The 19,454-nt window shown below is 35.7% G+C and overlaps 1 pseudogene; it reads left to right on the forward strand.

The window, feature by feature from the left end:
• Positions 1–10,580: 10,580 nt before the first annotated feature.
• On the forward strand, positions 10,581–14,008 carry LOC149146952 (pentatricopeptide repeat-containing protein At2g13600 pseudogene; annotated as a pseudogene).
• The last annotated feature ends 5,446 nt before the right edge of the window (positions 14,009–19,454 follow it).

Consider the following 19,454-nt stretch of genomic DNA (forward strand, 5'->3'; position numbering starts at 1 on the left):
TGAAGGTTGTTTTGACCATCTTTGATTGAGGTTTTGTGTGGGCCATTTCTATTTGGGTAGGCCCTAGTTTTGGGCACAAAATTCGAGGTTGTTTGACCTTTGTTTGACTAGTGTTGACTATGCTAGGTCTTGCTGCTACGTTGACTTTCATTGACCAAGTTTGACTAGATATTTTCAGACTATTTTTGGGTTGATTTGACTTGCTTTTGGAGGCTGATTTGACTGATTTTGACTGAGTTGTTTTGAGGTCAAAATATGCCACGTTTGACCAACGTTGACTTTTTGGTTATGGCTTTCTGTGAATGTTGTTTAACTAGACAAAATTCACTTTGATTGGGGAACTGCATATTGCATATTGTACTCTCTCTTTGTTGAACTTTTGAAGAATAATAAGAAGAATTGATCAAAGGGTTTCCCCACATTGGGGTTTGTCCCTCATTGGCACCATATCTTGTGTCCTCTTGTCCTCACTTGTCTTCTATTGTTATTACTTATGTTTTATTTGCATTTTACTATCATGATGATGTGATTGCTAAACTAGATATTGATATTGGGCTAATAAAGAAATCAAATTAAAGTTTCTCTAAGCATAGAACATACCATTGTTATCTAAACTTAACAATCTTTGACCCCTATTTTCCAAAAATTCGATCCCTATTCCTAGCAGGCAGTTCCAAATTTAATGTAATTGATTCTATCTTTGGGGAAATGGTTGAGCTCGACCCCCTACGTCCAAGGATGAGCTAATTGTATATATTTTCATGAATTTCAGTGTGAAAATGGGTTTTTGGCCAGGGTTTAGAAGAAGAGACATCGTGTATTTCATTTTTCTAATATATTTTTCCAATGAATGAAAAGACAAAGCTCTGATTTTACAGGGATTCCTGTGTCAACTACTAATGGTGATGTGCTTCTTTGTATTGTAAGTTTTTTCTTTGTTATTATCATGCTTGGAATGTGTGTCTTGTTTAGCCAAGCAAGGATTTATCTCAAAATACACTTGTCAAAGTGCTCTGTTATAGTTTGCTAAAAAATCAATGTTTTTCCTCTTTAATGGCATTTAGAATTCATCCCGTAGTTTTATGCTCTATATGTTATTTCCACCATTCCTCTACTCACCATTATATAATGAATTTGGTCAAAAATGCCAAAAGGATGACCTACCTTTCCCCTGTTGAAAGATCCATCATCTCTTCATCCTCTCACTGGAAAATCATCAACTTAACATGACTCCATGCCCAATGGATCTCTCTCTGCCCTGCCATGACACCTGTAAAATTTTATATTTTCCAAAGATCTAGCCATTATTCTTCATTGAAACCATTCTTTAGTGACTGAGTTGAAAGAGATATCCCTCTCTGGGGTTGGAAGGGCTAGTTTCCATTTCCGCAAGTGGTTTTTAGTTACCTCTGGGTTTCCTTCCTACACCCAAAGGAAATTATAGAGTGCTAACAAACATAAAGGAGACCATAAAGGCAAAGCACCAATATTTGATAATGGAGTTCATTAACAATGTGTGAGCTATGTCTCTAGGCCCAAATTCAAAGTGGAGAGGCCTCTAAATTATCTCAGCAAAATGAAAGGCAAGTACATGGAAAAATACACCATTATACCTCACTTCTGGGAGTGACTTGAAAAAGGGATGCTCAAATCCAAAATTTGACTACACTAATGAAATCCTTGCGAAATTCTAAGTAAAATGAGTATAAATACGACCAGATTCTATCGCCGTCAACTATGGATCCCTTGAGAATCTCTAATATTCCATAACATAATATAACAGGAATATTCTTGAGAATATTCTAGGGAATATACCCTAGGAATATTCCCCTCAAAAATCCGCCACCTGGTTCCACCTTAGGGTTCTGCTACCTTCCTGATTCCCACACTTGTAGCACTATTCTGCTCTTGGCCTCCTTTACCCGCTCTTTGATTCCATCGAATGGTATGACATACTTTTTGTATTGGAGTGTTGATGGACTATTCAAAGTCCCACCATTTGGTGGTTCGATTGGCACGTTAAGTTTAGTCCGTTGGTTTGTTTAAGTGGTCGCGGGTTCAAACCCTGCAACCCCATTTTATATATATAAAAAAACTATATATTACAAATCATTTGTTAAACCATATGAATTTGGCGATGGATTTGGTGGTACTGCCAACTCTGGTGGTCCTTCTAGATTTAACCACAACTAAACGTGTCACCAAAATGATCTAAACCACCGCTAACTTTAGCCCCCCAACTGCCAAATTTGGCTAGATCGCCAACTTTGGCGATGATCCAAACTTATCTGTTACTAACTAACTTTTGTCCTTTTTCCAAGTTTGACTGGAAATTTGAATGGATAGAGCTTTCGTTTGCACCATTGGGTTGCTTGTGATGAGATATTCAACTTGATGATGTTTTCACTGAGTTTTGTGGAATTTAAATTTTAGGCCTTCTGGGCTCCTAGATCAATGAACAAGATGAAAAATGGTTGAGAGAGGAAAAAAAGGTAAAGAGCACTTCCCTAAATGCATCTTCGTGATGACTTGTCCCTAGTTTGAGAGTAACACATGTAGTCATATACATGTTTATTTGAGCGAATAAACAAAAAATAACATAAAGAAAATGAACTACTCCTAAACATAATCTAACCTACATTAACAAAAAAAACTAAGTAAAATCAAATTTCCAAAGGTGTCATTCATGTTGCTTCAAACCTACAAACGTATGCACATTAGAAATTAGTAATAAAAGAGGAAGTAATCTTGTAAGAGGGAGACAAAGAAACCTAGAGAGGTGTGGGCCTGAAAGCCTCTTTAGTTGATGATAGATCGCGATGGAGATCCCTTTTATGGTTCAAATGGAAGAAGTTCTGGGTGTTTACCTGGAAGGAGATTTTTTCCCTAAAACTTCTTTATGACTCATTTCATGGGCACCTAGACCTTGATGGTGGAAACATGAGAAAAAACCAAATTCATACCTAATATAGTTCCATTCTCTTGTATGATCTTTGCATGGACTTGCATATCCCCTAGATTATGCTATAGAAACACTAGATCGAATCTCTCCTTGAATGAGGGAGGGAAGGGCCAATACCTTATCAAATAGAAAATGAGGGTGAGTTACTTACTGCCTCCGTGAGGGATTTCCAAGGGTCTATATTTCCAGTACCTAACATTCCATGCATTATGAAAAACATAATGACACCATTATTTACAGGAAACTTTGCTTTGAAAGATTGCTCCAACCATGTTTTGATTTTATCATTAAAATCGTTATGTAACGTATCCCTTCATCAATATTTTTTCCAGCCGAAATTCAGTTGAGTTGCTAAAATTAGGTTGAAAAAATGCTATAGATTTGGAAGAAATTATGGATGAATAATTTGGTTGGTAGGAATAATGTGAAGTGATCTCAAGTACTGGAGTTTATGTGAAATCATGAAAGTTGATGGTTTTATTGATTCTAAGAGAAATAACAGGATGATTAAGCATAATCGTGATTTGAAATTGTAATATTCTTCCATCATCTTGAAGCAAACTAGTTGAATCAATTAACTCATCATTCTACACTAAACTATCAACACTAAAAGTACCAACATAAGTTACTACAAAAAAAAGAGATTACAGTTATATATACATCAGGAATTAGAAACAAAAGTTGAATAAATATTAAACAATCAACTGAAGATTCAAAATATCGAGAGTTGAACCTAACATGTGCAAGAAAGGAACGTTAATATTTATAGAAAATATTATATAGAAATATTATTCCAACCAATCTTGTATTCTGTCATGATATGTACAATGAGTAATGTAAAAATATTGGAATGAATCTACATATGAGTGTGGATTATGAGTAAAATTATTATGAAGAATTTTTTGTGGAAGAATCGTTTCATGACTCATTTCAAGAATCAAGAAAGATCACAAGAACCTAACATAACCACTTAACCACTGGTTGGAACCAAAGTACCTCACGTTCTTGATAAGTTTCTCTGAATCTTGATTTCAAATAATCAACTTCAAATGAGTTAATAGGATCAAATAATGGACATGAGCTATCCTTCTTCATTGTACAAGATAAATTGTTATTAGGGTGACAACTATTAGTGTCATTTGATTGATAAAAAAGATTTAATTTTTCCTAGTTGATTATTTATGCAACAAGACTCTTCATTAGTTGTAAATGTAACTGAATCATTAGAAAGTTTTTTGGGAAATGTGTTTCTTCTCCTATAGAAGGTTTAGAGCAATTAAATTTGTGGAAATAAAATATCTCATATAAGTTAATACCATCTTTCACTTTAATAGATTCATGACTTGTAGAATGAAAAATCACAAGATCTAAAATAATATCCTGAAGATTAGAATCTTTAGGATACAATGAAAAATAATTGTAAGAAGAAATTAAATAAAAAAGCATCTCATGAAATAGTAGCCTTCATGTTTGATTTCAATTTTTCTTCTCTTATAGTTAACTGATCAACATTCTTGGTATGCTCCTCATGAAAATCTAAACACAAAAATTTATCTAAAACATAATCATGTCTATTGTGATTTGCTAAAGATGAGAGCAAATTACACGGTTTCTAAGAAAAAGAGGATTCTATAATTGTTTCTAATGAGGGATTAACATAATGGATAATAATAGAACTCCCAAGAAAATGATTTTGAATCTGATTAGTTGTTCTATGAGAAAATTGTTCAATGTCATGAGCACATATTCAACTTCTCCCATTCCTAAGCTACTTTTCATAATTTCTAAAATGGGACAATTTTTTTTCAACTCTAATCAAAATTTCTCCCTTGTTTTTCTTCACGAGTAACCAAGATTTCATTGTTTACATAAGATACCTGCTCATTACGTAATGAAGATGTAGGTAGATGAGAGATATCAAAGATCACATGTTCGTCCTTCGAAGTATCATGTTCCACCTAATTTACATATGTGAGTGACGAAAGTTAGCATAAAATGTTGTTCATTAATAACTTCCAAATCTTCCAAATCAACTCATAATTGATTACAATGCATAATTCAGATTAATTAATATTGGTTGATTATGTTTGAAAGAAAGCGAAACCATATGTTGAAACCATTTGCTAATAGAAGGTAAATCATCTAAGGAAAATCTATAGCAAAGATTAATAAATATTATTGAAAATTCTTCCAATGACGGATCTGATTTCATCCTAAGATCATTAACTTCTTCACATAGTCTATCATAATAAAAATAATAAAAATAAACAAAAGTACATTTATAAATTGTTCCAATGAATGAATGGGCACGATGGACAATGATTCACACCACTTCTTCACATGACCTTCGAATGTCAGGGTGAAAATCTTACATATAACACCTTTGTGAAACATATAATGTGAAACACAATTTTTAATAAATTGATCAACATGTTCATATGCAATAACCACACTCTCACCATCAAACTTATTTTTCGACAAGGATTTAACTATCTTCAATGGAGTGTTGTATGATACTCACCCAAAAATGCATCTCCAAATAGGAGTTTGGGAAGGAACCATTAAAACTAATAAACTTTTAAAATGCAAGCTCCAAAGGGCCAAGTTGTCAGTCTACCCTCCTTCTAGTGTGAAAAATGTAGATGCCTAGAGATGACCAAGCTAACATTTATGTAAATCATCTGTTTAGAGCCCCAATTAGATAACTTTCATTATGTTTGGTTTCCAGCTAAAGGATTTTCTCCTCGTAAGGATATTTTCTAATATGATCTCATAAATCTAAATGTAACCTAAGATAATATGTAGGTGACAAAAAGAACTATCTATTACTAATCTAAAACTAACTTAATCTATCTTATCCCAATCAAGAGAGGGAACTATCCCAAACTTAATCAAGAGAAAGATAAAAGGACCATAATTGAATCTAAGATTAGGATGCACCAACAAATCATAGAAATAGTTCATATGATTTACAACAATTGGAACACATGCATATATGACTATCTTAATAAATAGTTACCAAAATCACACAAACACACACTTAGATTCAAATATTAATAAATTAGTTCAAGATTAAGACAAACTATTGTATACTTGGATTCATGATTCAATTATGATCTAAATATGACAAAACATGAAAAACCAAATTTTCATTAGTTTTAAATAAGCATATAATTAAATGGAATTAACAATAGTGCAAAACCACATAACACACACTTATTTGAAACAAAGAAAAAATCAAGATTGAAAGGTATCCTTCATTCATAGCCAAATCGGAGTAGCAATGTCATATCGATTACAAAATAGAGAGTTCAAGGTTTTTCACTAGTCTTCTAACTCTCACAGTAGTTCTCAAAACTCGAATATGGCATCAAGCCTCAAGGTATAAAAATTTTCAAGGATCAACTATGATAGCATAAGTTTTCTCCTTGCCCAATATCTCCCATCTAATCCAGTCCTACAAGTTCCCAATTTATTCCAAGAATAAACTCTACAACAATGCAAAGGCTCCTCTTTGTAATTTGAAATTGGAACCTCCTCCCCACCCCACCACACCCTACTTCATTCTCATGTTTCTCTTAAATAATAATATAAATTAATTAAAAATAGAGGTTTGTTTAACAAAATCCGTTTGAGAATCTTAATCCAAATCTTTAATGAATGGAGGATCCAATTTTAGAGGTCTACAATTCCTATCTTTAATCGACAACAACCACCTGATAACTGCCTTAAAAACAGAAAGGAGTTTCTTCTAGTCACGAGCCTTCAAGTTCTTTGTAAAAATATCCATAAAAATTATTGTTAAAAACCATATTAAAACTATAAGCTATTATTAAAATTAAGATATGAAAATCACTCAAATCTACTTATTCAAAGAAAATCCAATTGTTGTAAATTAGAAAAAAATTCCTAAATCTAGGCCAAAATTGTTTTTGTTGTTGTTTAATGTTTCATTTATAATTGCATTTGCAATAAACAAAATAACATCTTGATGAGATTAAATATTATGGGTCATGAATTAAAAAACACAAACATTTTGGAATTCGATTTTATTCCTAAAATAAATCTAGTGACCACGGTTTGGTGCAAATTTGTGACTCTTTTTTTTCAAATTTTTAGACATTTTTCCTGCAAATTTGACCAAATAATCATTCCCAGACTCTTCTTATTGATCTTATCTTTTGAATCAGCCCTCCTGAATCAGCCCTCCTGAACCTATTTGCTGCCCCAAAGCTCAAGATATGGCCTCTGAAAGTTGTGATGAACGGTGCCCAAAGCTCAAGATATGGCCTCTGAAAGTTGTGACTCAACCACCGTTCATCAATTTCGTGGGTGAATTTCATATGTTGATTTAAATACCCAAAAATGTTTATATCACATGCACAAGTGTAAAATGTATTAGGGTTTTATATTGTTTTATGGGTACATCATGGTTTGTAAAAACATAAAGGGGTAGTATAGTGTACGTGGGTGTGATATATATTTTGACCCGACATGAAAGGTTAAAGTTAGGTAATAAATATAATCGAAACCTTAGGCAAAACAATATAAATAGTAACCCGACTTCAAGCCTTCATGCGTAAGTCAAATCAAACCCACCATACCCTCCTGTGAGTACTGTAAGATGGAATAAACATTAATAAATAATAAAAATGGACCCTTCCACATCATCGCGGCCCCGGACCTTACCCTACAGCTGAGTTTCATAATGTAAAGGTTTCGAGGGTTGAGAATCCACAATTAAATAATAAATTAAATACATTTAACTATAATAAAAACTAATCATAAAAATTAAATACATTTAACTATAATAAAAACCAATCATAAAAGACCATCACACTTTCTATGTCATCGTGGACTATGTTACCTTCCACGTCATCATGACCTTTTATGTAACCAGCTTATAAATAGAATAAGAGATAGATCAACCAGTTCATAAAATAGAATAAGAGATAGATTAACGATTTCAAAATTAACCTCTTCGAGGGGGCAACTTCCTTTACACTACACAAATGAATAATTATTGGATGATACGAATGACAAAACCTCCTTTTTATATATAGGATTCTAAAAGGTTACAATATAATCAGAGCCGACATAACAATAATAATGTAAGGGCAAAACAATAATAATAATGGGCTTCTATGGGGCACAACAATAACAATATGGGGGCAACAGGGGCACAACAATAACAATTAGGGGCTACAATGACAATAATAATGAGGGAATACACTAGTATTATAGGGACCTAACATCAACCCCTAGACCTTGGGTGATTTTGGGATTTAACCATGAAAAGCACTCAGGGATGGGACCCATGAAAGATAATTAAATAAAAACTCAGCTCCCCTGATCTATGGTTCCGAGCTCCCATGGACCAACGTTCTCGACCCCCCAACTCTCCTAGTCCAAGGTGTTTGTCAGTGTACCCTGTGCGCTGCCACGTTAGCATGCCAACTCATCAAAATAAGGTAAAAACACAAAACTTCTAATGGCCATTACTTTTGATCTAGAAGTCAAAATGAAACAAATTTTATATCATCGAAAAGGTCTTGACGATGAGAAGACAATGAAAATATCAAAAGTGAAAAGTTATAGAATCCAAGAATAACTAAAAATAAGAAACCAAATACAAACTAAGGTGATATTTTCAAAATTTGTGAGGGCCCTTTATTTTTCGAGAAAAAATAAGGGGAGTTGTAGAGGTCTGTTAGGCCCCTATACTACTAATGTAACCCCTTATTGTTATTAGTATAACCCACTTATTATATTGATGTACCCATGTAGTGCCCATATTGTTACTATTGTGCCCTTACATTATTATTGTTATGTCGACTCTGATTATGTTATGACCCCTTAGACTCCTATATATAACAAGGAGATCTTTTCATTTGTATCATCCAAGAATTGTTCATTTATGTAATGTAAAGGAGGTTGCCCCCTCGAAGAGGCTGAATTCTAAGGCGTTGATCTATCTTTTCTTGAGCTGGTTTCATAACAAGGTCTCAACAAGAACATAACAAACTGATGCAATTATCTTCATTTGAAATCTTAATATCAACGAATAATAACCGACTTATCATAGTATTGAAGGTATTACGTTGATTTATGACTGTGTCTCATTCCTTCATCCTTAGGTTATACAACTTCCATAGGAACAATTTGTTGACCAGGCACTTAGACTAATACAAAGCCCCTAACTTGTCCCACAAATGATGTAGCTTCCCCTGAAACATTTAGTAATATTAAATTTAAGAGACACAATCATATTGTGCTCTTTGTCTTTCAATCCAACTTGGTCAAATCTTTTGTTGACATCTCTGTTGGTGCATTACTCAAATCCATATTGATCATTGATCTCTATCCACCAACAAATCTTCCATTTTGAGCTTCCACAACTCAAAATTTTGCCCATTAAATTTCTCGATCTCTATCTTTGAAATGCTCATTATTTCTTTTTCACCACAAGAACTATTTTTGCAGATCTCTCACTATAACAGGGTCTACCACAGGTTCGAGCAAAACTCCTTAGCCACAAAGGCGACCTTTAAATCCAAACTTGGCTTTGATACCAAATGTAGGTTTTAAGTGTGCATAATTACTTGCTACAAACATATTCTTAATTAAAAAAAATGCAATGGAAACACACATATTAGCCAATAATTTTATCCTAAAAACCCAAAACGAGGAAAACTAGTAATATTTTTCAATATATATGCTTCTATACATTATTACAATACAATATATATCTCGGGACATCCATGAACTACAAATTCATTTACCTTGAATTAGAATACAACTACAGTTCCTTGACCAAAACCACAAATCATAGGCAAAACTGCCATACACCACAAATATGCTTTTAGCAAAAACCATGTGATAAAATATTGGCCATTTTTTTCGAGAACACTACCCAGTACTCTGCAAACAAGGGGTTGCCACCATCTACTATGCATCTTACGTGAGAATATTCATGCAAATAATACAACACATACCCAACAAATATATAGTTTAATGAATATCTTATCAGTCTCTCTAGTCAATTTGGTTGATTCATTTTTAGGGGTTGCCACCACCTGCTATGCATCTCACAGTTTTAAAACCCCTAAGAATATTCATGCAAATAATACAACACAGACCCAACAAATATATAGGTTAAAAAATATCTTATCAGTCACTCTAGTCAATTTAATTGATTCATTTTTATTTATTTATTGTTAGCATATTAAAATATAAATATTTTCAAACATAAAAATCATTACCTAGTAAATATACTTTCAGCTCAAAACATCAAAATCCAAACATTTTTATAATGTAGGTAGATAATCATGCAAAAATTCTAGCTCATGCTTAACCAATATATATCATTTAAAGAATATAATACTCAACAAATATATATCATTTAAGAATATAGTATAAGTCAAGTTGATTCAATTCTATTCATTTACTAAAGATAAATAAATAAATATATATATATTTTTTATTTTATTTTTAACACAAAAATTATTTATTCTTAAAACAATTATTTTCACATAAATCTTAAATTAACGAGAATCAAGAATAGGAAATGTAATAAATCAAAATCAAACCAATTCTCCATGCAGATTGCGATGAACCCTCGAACTCCTAACTGTGTTACCAGAAAATAAAAATGAATTTTCCCACCTCTTATAACTCATATTATATCCTATAATCAACTGCAAATCAGAATCAATGCTGGCATTGGGTGAGTTTCACAGGATGATGGGGAGTCACACTTGAAAGCCACCTTAGCGGATACCATGAACCATTGACATCGGTAATGAGGCTACACGCAGATTCTTTGCTAGCCTCTCCATATCTATGGTGAAGGTCCTACAAAGGTGGATAGATGCGTCTGATCAACCACATCTTGAACATTTGATTGTGAAAGGAAACTATAATTAATGCCGAATGATCTAAGTTTCAGTTTATCAAATGAAAGTTATTGGTTTATTGCAACGATATTTTTCCAACCGGCTTCATGTCTTTGGATTCAGCAGCGCAGCCCGGTAATTACACTGAAAATCACAAATCCAGCTCAATTTGTTCAAAAGGGCTAACTAAACAATGGAACCCATTGGAAGAGTTTCGCTAAATTCTTTAGCATTTGAGTTCACAGAACAGCAGCAATGGCGTTGGCATTACCACTATGGAACGAGAAGAAGAAGAAGAATATGGTTTTGTTCATTGGGCTGAAAGTTCAGTTTCAGATCAGAAACACTACCGACATGGTTACCAGAATAGAATATAAAGAGGAAAATGCCTCTGTGAAAGCGCTTTGTAAGCAGGGTAGATTGAGAGAGGCAATGCGGGTTTTGAAAGTCATGTGCCGCCCTCTGGGTTCCTCAACTTACGGTCCTCTATTGCAGGAATGCATCAGAAAGAATTCGGTGACAGAAGGAAAAGTGATCCATGCCCACATCATTCAGACAGGATTCCAATGCGAAGATGTCATTTTAAGCAATATTCTTGTTACTATGTATGCGAAATGTGGGATTGTAGAGGATGCACGCAAAGTGTTTGAGAAAATGGCTGAAAGAGACGTGGTTTCATGGACTGTGATGGTTGCAGCATATGTACGGCATGGGTACGCCGATGAAGCCTTGGAGTTGTTTGACGAAATGCGACGAACGGGAGTCCAACCCAATCAATTCACCTTTGCCAGCGTGCTCCCTGTATGTGCAGACTTGAGGGCGCTAAAGGATGTTCATGAGGATATAATTAGAGGTGGGTTTGAGTTGGACACCTTTGTGGGAAGTGCTCTTGTAGACATGTATGCAAAATGCGGTAGTTTAGAGGATGCCTGCAATGTTTTTGACAAACTACCTCAACGAGATGTGGTTGCATGGAATGCCATGGTTGCTGGATATGTTCAAAATGGATGTATTTATGAGGCCAAGGAACTGTTTGAGAAAATGCCCAAAAGAGATGTCGCCTCATGGACGGCGATGATTGCAGGATATGCACAGAATGGGCAGGCCGAGGAGTCGCTGAAGCTTTTCCGAGAAATGTACTTGACAGGTGTGGAACTAGATTCTGGGACATTGGCTATTGTGCTTGCTTCTTGTGCAAATTTGGCTGTTATGGAACAGGGTAGGCAAGTGCATGAAGTCATGATTAGAAGTGGGTTTGGTACTAATGTCTTTGTGGGTAGTGCCCTTGTAGACATGTATGCAAAATGTGGAAGCATAGAGAATGCACGCGAGGCCTTTGACAAAATGTCTCAAAGGACAGTGGTCTCATGGAATGCAATGATTTTAGGATATGCTATGCATGGCTGTGGGAAGGAGGCCCTTGAACTTTTTGAACAAATGCAACTTTCTGGAACAAATCCAGATAATGTCACTTTTGTCGGTATTTTGTCTGCGTGCTGCCACAGAGGCCTAGTGGAGAAGGGGCGGCAATATTTTGATGATATAACTCAATATTATCACCTTACGCCAACAATGGAGAACTATGGTTGCATGGTTGACCTTCTTGGGCGCGTGGGCTGTCTGGATGAGGCTGAAGATTTGATCAACAAAATGCCATTTCAACCTGATGCTACTGTGTTGGGGTGTTTGCTTGGTGCCTGTAGAATTCACGGCAATGTAGCTCTAGGAGAACGTGTCGCAGAGCGCATTTTTGCATTAGATACAAAATGTTCTGCACCTTATGTGCTACTGTCAAATATCTATGCTGAAGCTGGTAGGTGGAGTGACATTGAGAAGGTGAGGAAAATGATGAAAGACAGAAAAGTTACGAAAACCCCTGGATGCAGTTGGATTGAGGTCAATAAACAAGTGTATACTTTTGCAGTTGAAGAAAGATCACACCCCGATATACAAAAAATCTAAGCATAGTTGGACACATTGTCTGGGTCAATTAAAGCAGCAGAGTATGAAACCCATACAAAATATGCATTCAATGACATGGAGAAGGAGCAAAAGGAACAAATTCCTTGCTACGACAGTGAGAAGCTAGCAATTGCGTTTGGGCTTATCGATACATCCCCTGGGACAACTATCCGAGTTATCACGGACCTCGGAGTATTTGGTGACTGCAACTCTGCTATTAAGTTCATCTCCAAATTGTTGCACGTGAAATTGTAGTAAGAAATGCTAACCGTTTCTACCACTGCAAGGATGGGCAATGTTCCTGCAGAGATTACTGGTGATACCATGTAGGGTGAATCTCGGATATAGAATTGTGCAATAACACCTCTGGATGTGCTTTACGCTTTTCATTCTGTGTATTTAAGCTAAGATTAGGAGTTTCATTGTGCAAATTGAAACCCAATGGCTAGGAGTCATGGAGCTTGGATATACTGACAGGACAACAATCTCCTGCAAAAACCTGGGGAAGTGATTGCATGCCAGCTCAAAGCATTCAGCAATTTCAGATATTGAAGACAAGGGGTTTTTCAATGCCAGATTGCGGGTGTTTACTTATACCGTATTGGCATCTTCCCGATTCTATCATAGAAACTAGATGGATTCTATAGTATGGGTAATTTGCTGTGAATCCATTATTTCATTGATTCCTACTTATGCTCCAATTCTTGCCTTGAAAAGCATTACTGCAATGAAGTACCCCTACTTATGAGGCCTTTCGAAGGCTTAGTGGAATAAAGCTTATGCACATTGATTAAATCCTACTTTTCAAGTCCTGTTGGCGTGAAGTGCCTAAACTGTGAAGAGAAGACTAGATCCTACCTTTCAAGGCCTCAGTGGCACGAAGTACCTAAACTGTGAAGAGAACTTTTCAAAAACAGACAGGAATGCAATGCTCTAGCCAAGGCCTTTCAAAGGTTGGGATGAAGTACACCTTGAGGCAGGAATGCGAGAAATCCATCAGCTGGCATTGCCTACAAATAATTATTTATTATCTAATTTTTTTGGTTGACATGGAGCCAATAAAATGCTCGGGTAAAGCCAATGGATGCTTAATACACGATAAACAAGGAAAGACATTATCTTCTGGAATTTAAGATTATAAGACACCAGTTTCTGTTAACTGTTTGGTGCAATTTCGTTACGTTATCAATCTTAGAGCATCATTATTGTTTCCGGGATACTTTGTGATTAGTATGGATTGCATATCTGCTGTCTTATCACAGTGGTATTGAACATTATAAAGAGTTATCCATGCAAAACATTTTTGTCCTATGGTCATTTTCAGCATAGACATATTATCTGCCTGAGCTTACTAGCACATGTCAATGGTTTAATTAATGAAGGCAAGTGAATGCCCCCAACTCTACCTAGAAGGTGTGAATTTCTAGAATAAATAATCTTCCAGTATTCTAATTGTTAGACGTTTGCTGCTTTTTGAACTACCCATTTTATCCCAAAATTATGCTTTATTTTTTCTTGGAGCAATTACAGAGATCTGAAGGTTGACACTTCTTTACTGATGACTAAATCATCGAGAGCCTCTGGAAAATTCCTCTAATCAGAGAACAACACTAAGTTCAGATTCAGAGAACAATACAAAATTCAGATTTTGTTTTCTACCTAGAACCCATAAATAAACTCCTATTCCTTTTGTGTTTTAACCGATTGAGATGAATTATAGTGAACATTAAACTTGCATACATGCGTGTTGAATCCAAGATTCTGACCACCTAACCGTTAAAGTTATGTTTTAATCCATTGATTTTTCTTCACTGCAATCTTTCATATAATCACCCTATAAATAATAAAACCCATGTGATATTACCTCCATTTGATATCATTATTGCATCACCCATAGCCTCCTTGATTGTCCAAGGACATTTTGGTCTCCTCTTAAATATTTTATGTTGGATTCTGAAAAGCTTTGGTGTTCGAGCGAGAGTGCAAAGGAAAACTAAGTTTCAGGTTCTATGCTTTCTGGTTGAGAGCATACAAGAGTTATGTTGAAATCGTTGATATTTGGTCAAATTTAGAATAGCACCACTACAGGAAAATATTTGGTTATGTTTAGCTGACATTACACAGTTTCTGTTTGCTTCTATTAATGGAATATATTGTTTTGTCTACAAAAAGGCAATTGACATGGATTGAAATACTACTTATCAATAGAATGATTCCATCCGGTATTTTGAAGAAAATAGTGTAAAATCATGAATTCTGTCACAATGGAATGCATGAAAACAAAAGCTTCTAATAAACAGCCAATAATATATAAGAATCATAATTTATACGCGTTTGTTTCCATTTAGTGCATGAATTATGTTTTCGACAAATACGAAATCATTATGCATTTAAGGTTCTATATCTCATTGATTAATAGTAATTGGTATAAACTAGAGATTCATGGGAACAATTACCAGTAGTATCCTAGAAGATAGTAATATGGAGCAATATACATAATATTATACAAACACATGGAAATAATAGATGGAAAAGAACATAAAATAACAGGAGAACTAGCAATATGCTCTTTATTATTATATCACAGCGACCACAACTCTTTTTTTATTACATAGTCACATATTTATAGTTGAAGAATCAATTACTAGGCAGGTGAATTGTCTAACTACCGTGGTCAGTCGACCCAACTGCATGGTTGACCGACTTACATGTTCGACTAGACTTCTTTTGTTGATGATGTTGTTGGTTGTTGTTGGAGAGGTTCTACTTGTTCTATTATTTCTTCTATTTAGTTCGTCTGAAATTGTTTTCTTTGTCTAATGTTTTGATTCTTGCTTGTCAATACCCTCCTATCAAATTGGAACTCTCTACTTCTATTGATGTGTTAGCTCGAGATGGAAAGTTTGACTCAGCTGTGCTAGGGCTACAACACTGAAATCTTGGATGAGGAGGAGAAATAGGTGTTGACTGCAGTCGAGGTGTCAATGGTGGTTGTTGGAACGGGACAAAACAAGTTTAATATATATGGGGTGCCAATCTCTATAGATATTGTGTGAATGTGTGCCATCGTTGATTGAGTACTATGCCTATACTCCGAGTGACTTTATTTTTGTAATATAGTTGAGCTTATCAACAATTGAAGAGGTTTTTCACCTCAAAGCAAATTAAGGTTAAACTTTTCTTCTACATGTTGCACCTTTAGTATTTGGTTGAGGTGGATTACAATATTCTATTCCATGCTTCCAGTTGTGCTTTCTTGCCCTCTCGAAACTATTATCGCTCATGTTGTATTAATTTTGTTTGACTTTCTTTGTTGTCTTGATTTACTTTGATAAGATTCTTTGTGCTATGAAATTAGTTGTCGAATATTTGTGAGATCCTCCAAGAGGCCTCGTGTTGAATTTTCCTTACACCCTAGGTCTAGTCTATGGCTAACCAAACACACAAACACACTAGGATTGTTCAACCAAGAAACTTTGCATAGCGGAAATGTAACAACAGTGAATCAATAAAATCCATAGGTAAATATGTCCCAAATATCGACCTTATTGATCCATTAATAAAGAATCATTACGACTCTCTTACCAGGGATCATGGCCCTTCATAAAACCTTGATACAACTAGTATACATAGTATACAAAACAATACAACTAGGGCTGGAGGTCTAGTCCTTCAGACCTTCAATTTGCCCAATAAATAACCAACAAGACACTAACTTAACTAGGTTGTTCCTTTACACCACAGATTTCAATATACTTTGTAGCTCTTGTCCTTTGGTTGCTACAGACTTCTTTTGTACATGATCTACTCCTTTAGATCTCTGACATGACTGTCCTCTGCCTCCTAATCTGAGCTTGTAGACTCCTCTAACTTTTGTGCACTCTTGTGGCAAACTTGAACCACAAATCAATCTTGACCCTCATGCACAAACCCTCAACCCTCTAGATCTACCTCTTTTCTTACATATCTGACTTTGGCAGCGTTTTCCTTCAGATTAGAGGCTCATGGATGGCTTTTGCCTTGCTCTTGGGGCTCACTTGATCAGTGGTTGTACCTTGACCAATACCATCTGTCCTCAACCTACATTTTGCCAACTCATTATGTGGGTCTTGGCCTTCAATCACCAACAAATTGCTCCTTACCTACCTCAGCAAGTTGTTGTGGTAGCCTAGACTCCAAGTCTCCTCCTTAGTAGACCTTGACTAGGTCTAATCTCACTTGGTATTCTTATATAGGCTACAACTGGCCTTTAGAGCATCCCTAGGTCTGCAACCTTTCCTCCTATCATAGTTTGCCCTTAAACTCCTTGTCGATGGCCTTTACTAGGCCTAGTAACATCGTGGTTTGTATAACAAAACTTGGTTCAACCCTCCACAATGTCCTTTGGCTGCTTTAGTCTTCACTGCCCTTTGTGGTAGGTCTCGACCTACCCTAAGGAACCCTCGACCCCTTTTGTCCAACTACTTTCAATCGCGACCATTCTCAAGTGCAAGAAAACCTCCTTTGTGGTTATATGGCCTACCAACATTAGCCCTCTCCTTGCCACAACAACCTCGACCCTCCAAAACTAGGCTTTGGCCTCCCAAGAATAGTCCTGCGGTCATATTGCTAGACTTGCCTTTTTGTAGAACAGACAAATCATAAAACTTGGTTTCTCCTAGATAGAACTCAGCCCTCCTCTAGGGAACTCCTCACACAACTAAGTCCTTCCACTTGTATGTGATGCTGAGCCTCTCCTTCGGCTTTTATTTATATTTTTCTATTAGGATATCTTAGGAAAACTCTAGATCTTTAGGGTTTTTGCTCTCTATTAGGCGGATAAATCCCTCTTGTTGACAAGAGAAATCTCCCTAGATCCTAAAGGAAACTAGAAACAAATAGACAATTGCATAGCTCTTTTCCTAAGCTTACTTCGTTTGAATTGTAAATACAAGAGTAGAAGAGTAAGCCTTTTACCTATTTGCAAAATGCTTGATGGAGATCCCTGCTCCGTCCTAATGCAACTTCTCAATGCTCAAAGGGACCTACAATCACAGACATAAGAAAGATCAAAGGCATATGCAACATAACAATTCAAACAAACTTAATCTAATGATGAAGGAGATTAGAAATTGAAATTATCTTAATGAATATCAAAAGAGACATAAATCATTCATCATTTCAGTGAAACAATACAATAGAAAAAATGATTCATTTGTATTAATTCAAGGATAAAGAAGAGCCTTACAACCTCTGCCTTGATGTCATGAGGTTCCTCCCAAATGCCTCTAACCCTCTTCTTAGATGATAAGCCTTCCAATCTAAATCCAACAACTTAAGTGTATATTTTTTGAACCCCCCATCTCTCTAGCTTGTAGTCAATTTATAGGCCAAGAGGAGGAAGTTTCAGATCCAAAAGAGAAGGATGAGATCCTCTAATTGGGGGATTAGGGTTCCTTGATGACAGGGAATTAACTCCTTGATCTGAGGGGTATGGCTCAAATAGATATGACCTAGAAGCTTTCAGTTGGGATATATTCGCCCAATAATGCTTATGGAATTCATTTTTTATTTTTACTTTTCTTTGAGTTATGTGCGCAGTGTATAATGGAAGACAAAACACAGTTTTGTGCAGGTTTCAGGGATAGAAACTGCAAATGCGCGGAAACTTACTAGAAAAAGTGCACAGGTCATACTTAAGAAGTTGTAAAGCCATTTCACCCAAAATTCACATCTTCTCCAAGGGTTTTTGATTGTTTGACCTCTAAGGGAGTGTAATGAAACATGTTTATGGATGGCGAGAGATCTGTTTTAACAGTTAAGTGTCATGGTGACAAAATGACGTGTAATAAATTGACCCCTAAAGTGCGAAGTTTGAAAAGTAGTTTTTTAAAGATTGAAGCGCTTTATCATGCCAACAATTGGATTGGAGACAATGGTCAGAAACCTGCAAGAAACATTCAAGGACTACAATGCAATATATAATCATCACTGAGGTAGGCATTCCCATACTCAGAGTAAAACTAACTCAATGAACAAGTACGAAAAAAATCAAGAATCATATCAATAGTAGACATAGTATGGGCGCAACCATCAGCTATGAATTTGTCTACATAATCATGAATATATAACTCCTCGCAGCATGGATTGATGAAACTAGATCCAAGGTCTTGATTTCCATCTCTTGATCCGTAGTAGGAATCTAGCCATGTGAGTGAATGTCCTGAAGTTGAACATGGTAGAAACCACTTGATTACCTGTCAATGATGTGAACCGTTAACAAGTGCGAGAAAAACCACCAATAATGACAATGGCTCTCAAGGTACTCTCAGTACAATCTATAGAGTGTGAAAAGATGATCTGAAGTCGAATACTCATAGAATCGTTCAATCAAAGGCCAATGCTGAGAACTTGTCGTCGAAGGCAAGAAACTTGCCATTAAGACATGCATGCCTCAAGGAACTGAAGGTTTCTAGACCAACTTCCTCGATAATGAGCCGAAGTCGATAAGAAGCGACCCGTCGTAGGAGGGCCTACGACACGAAACACAATCCTAAGTTTTGAAGAATAGTTGCAAGGACTGACTTAGGGATGGACGACGTGACTGAAGGCTTAAATTTGAATTGAGGTTGGACTTCTCTTGAACACATAGTGGC

Source organism: Pinus tabuliformis, chromosome 9 (genome assembly GCF_031772625.1).
Source record: "Pinus tabuliformis cultivar Carrire ecotype Pingquan chromosome 9, CPIR1, whole genome shotgun sequence".
Classification (NCBI taxonomy): Eukaryota; Viridiplantae; Streptophyta; class Pinopsida; order Pinales; family Pinaceae; genus Pinus; species Pinus tabuliformis.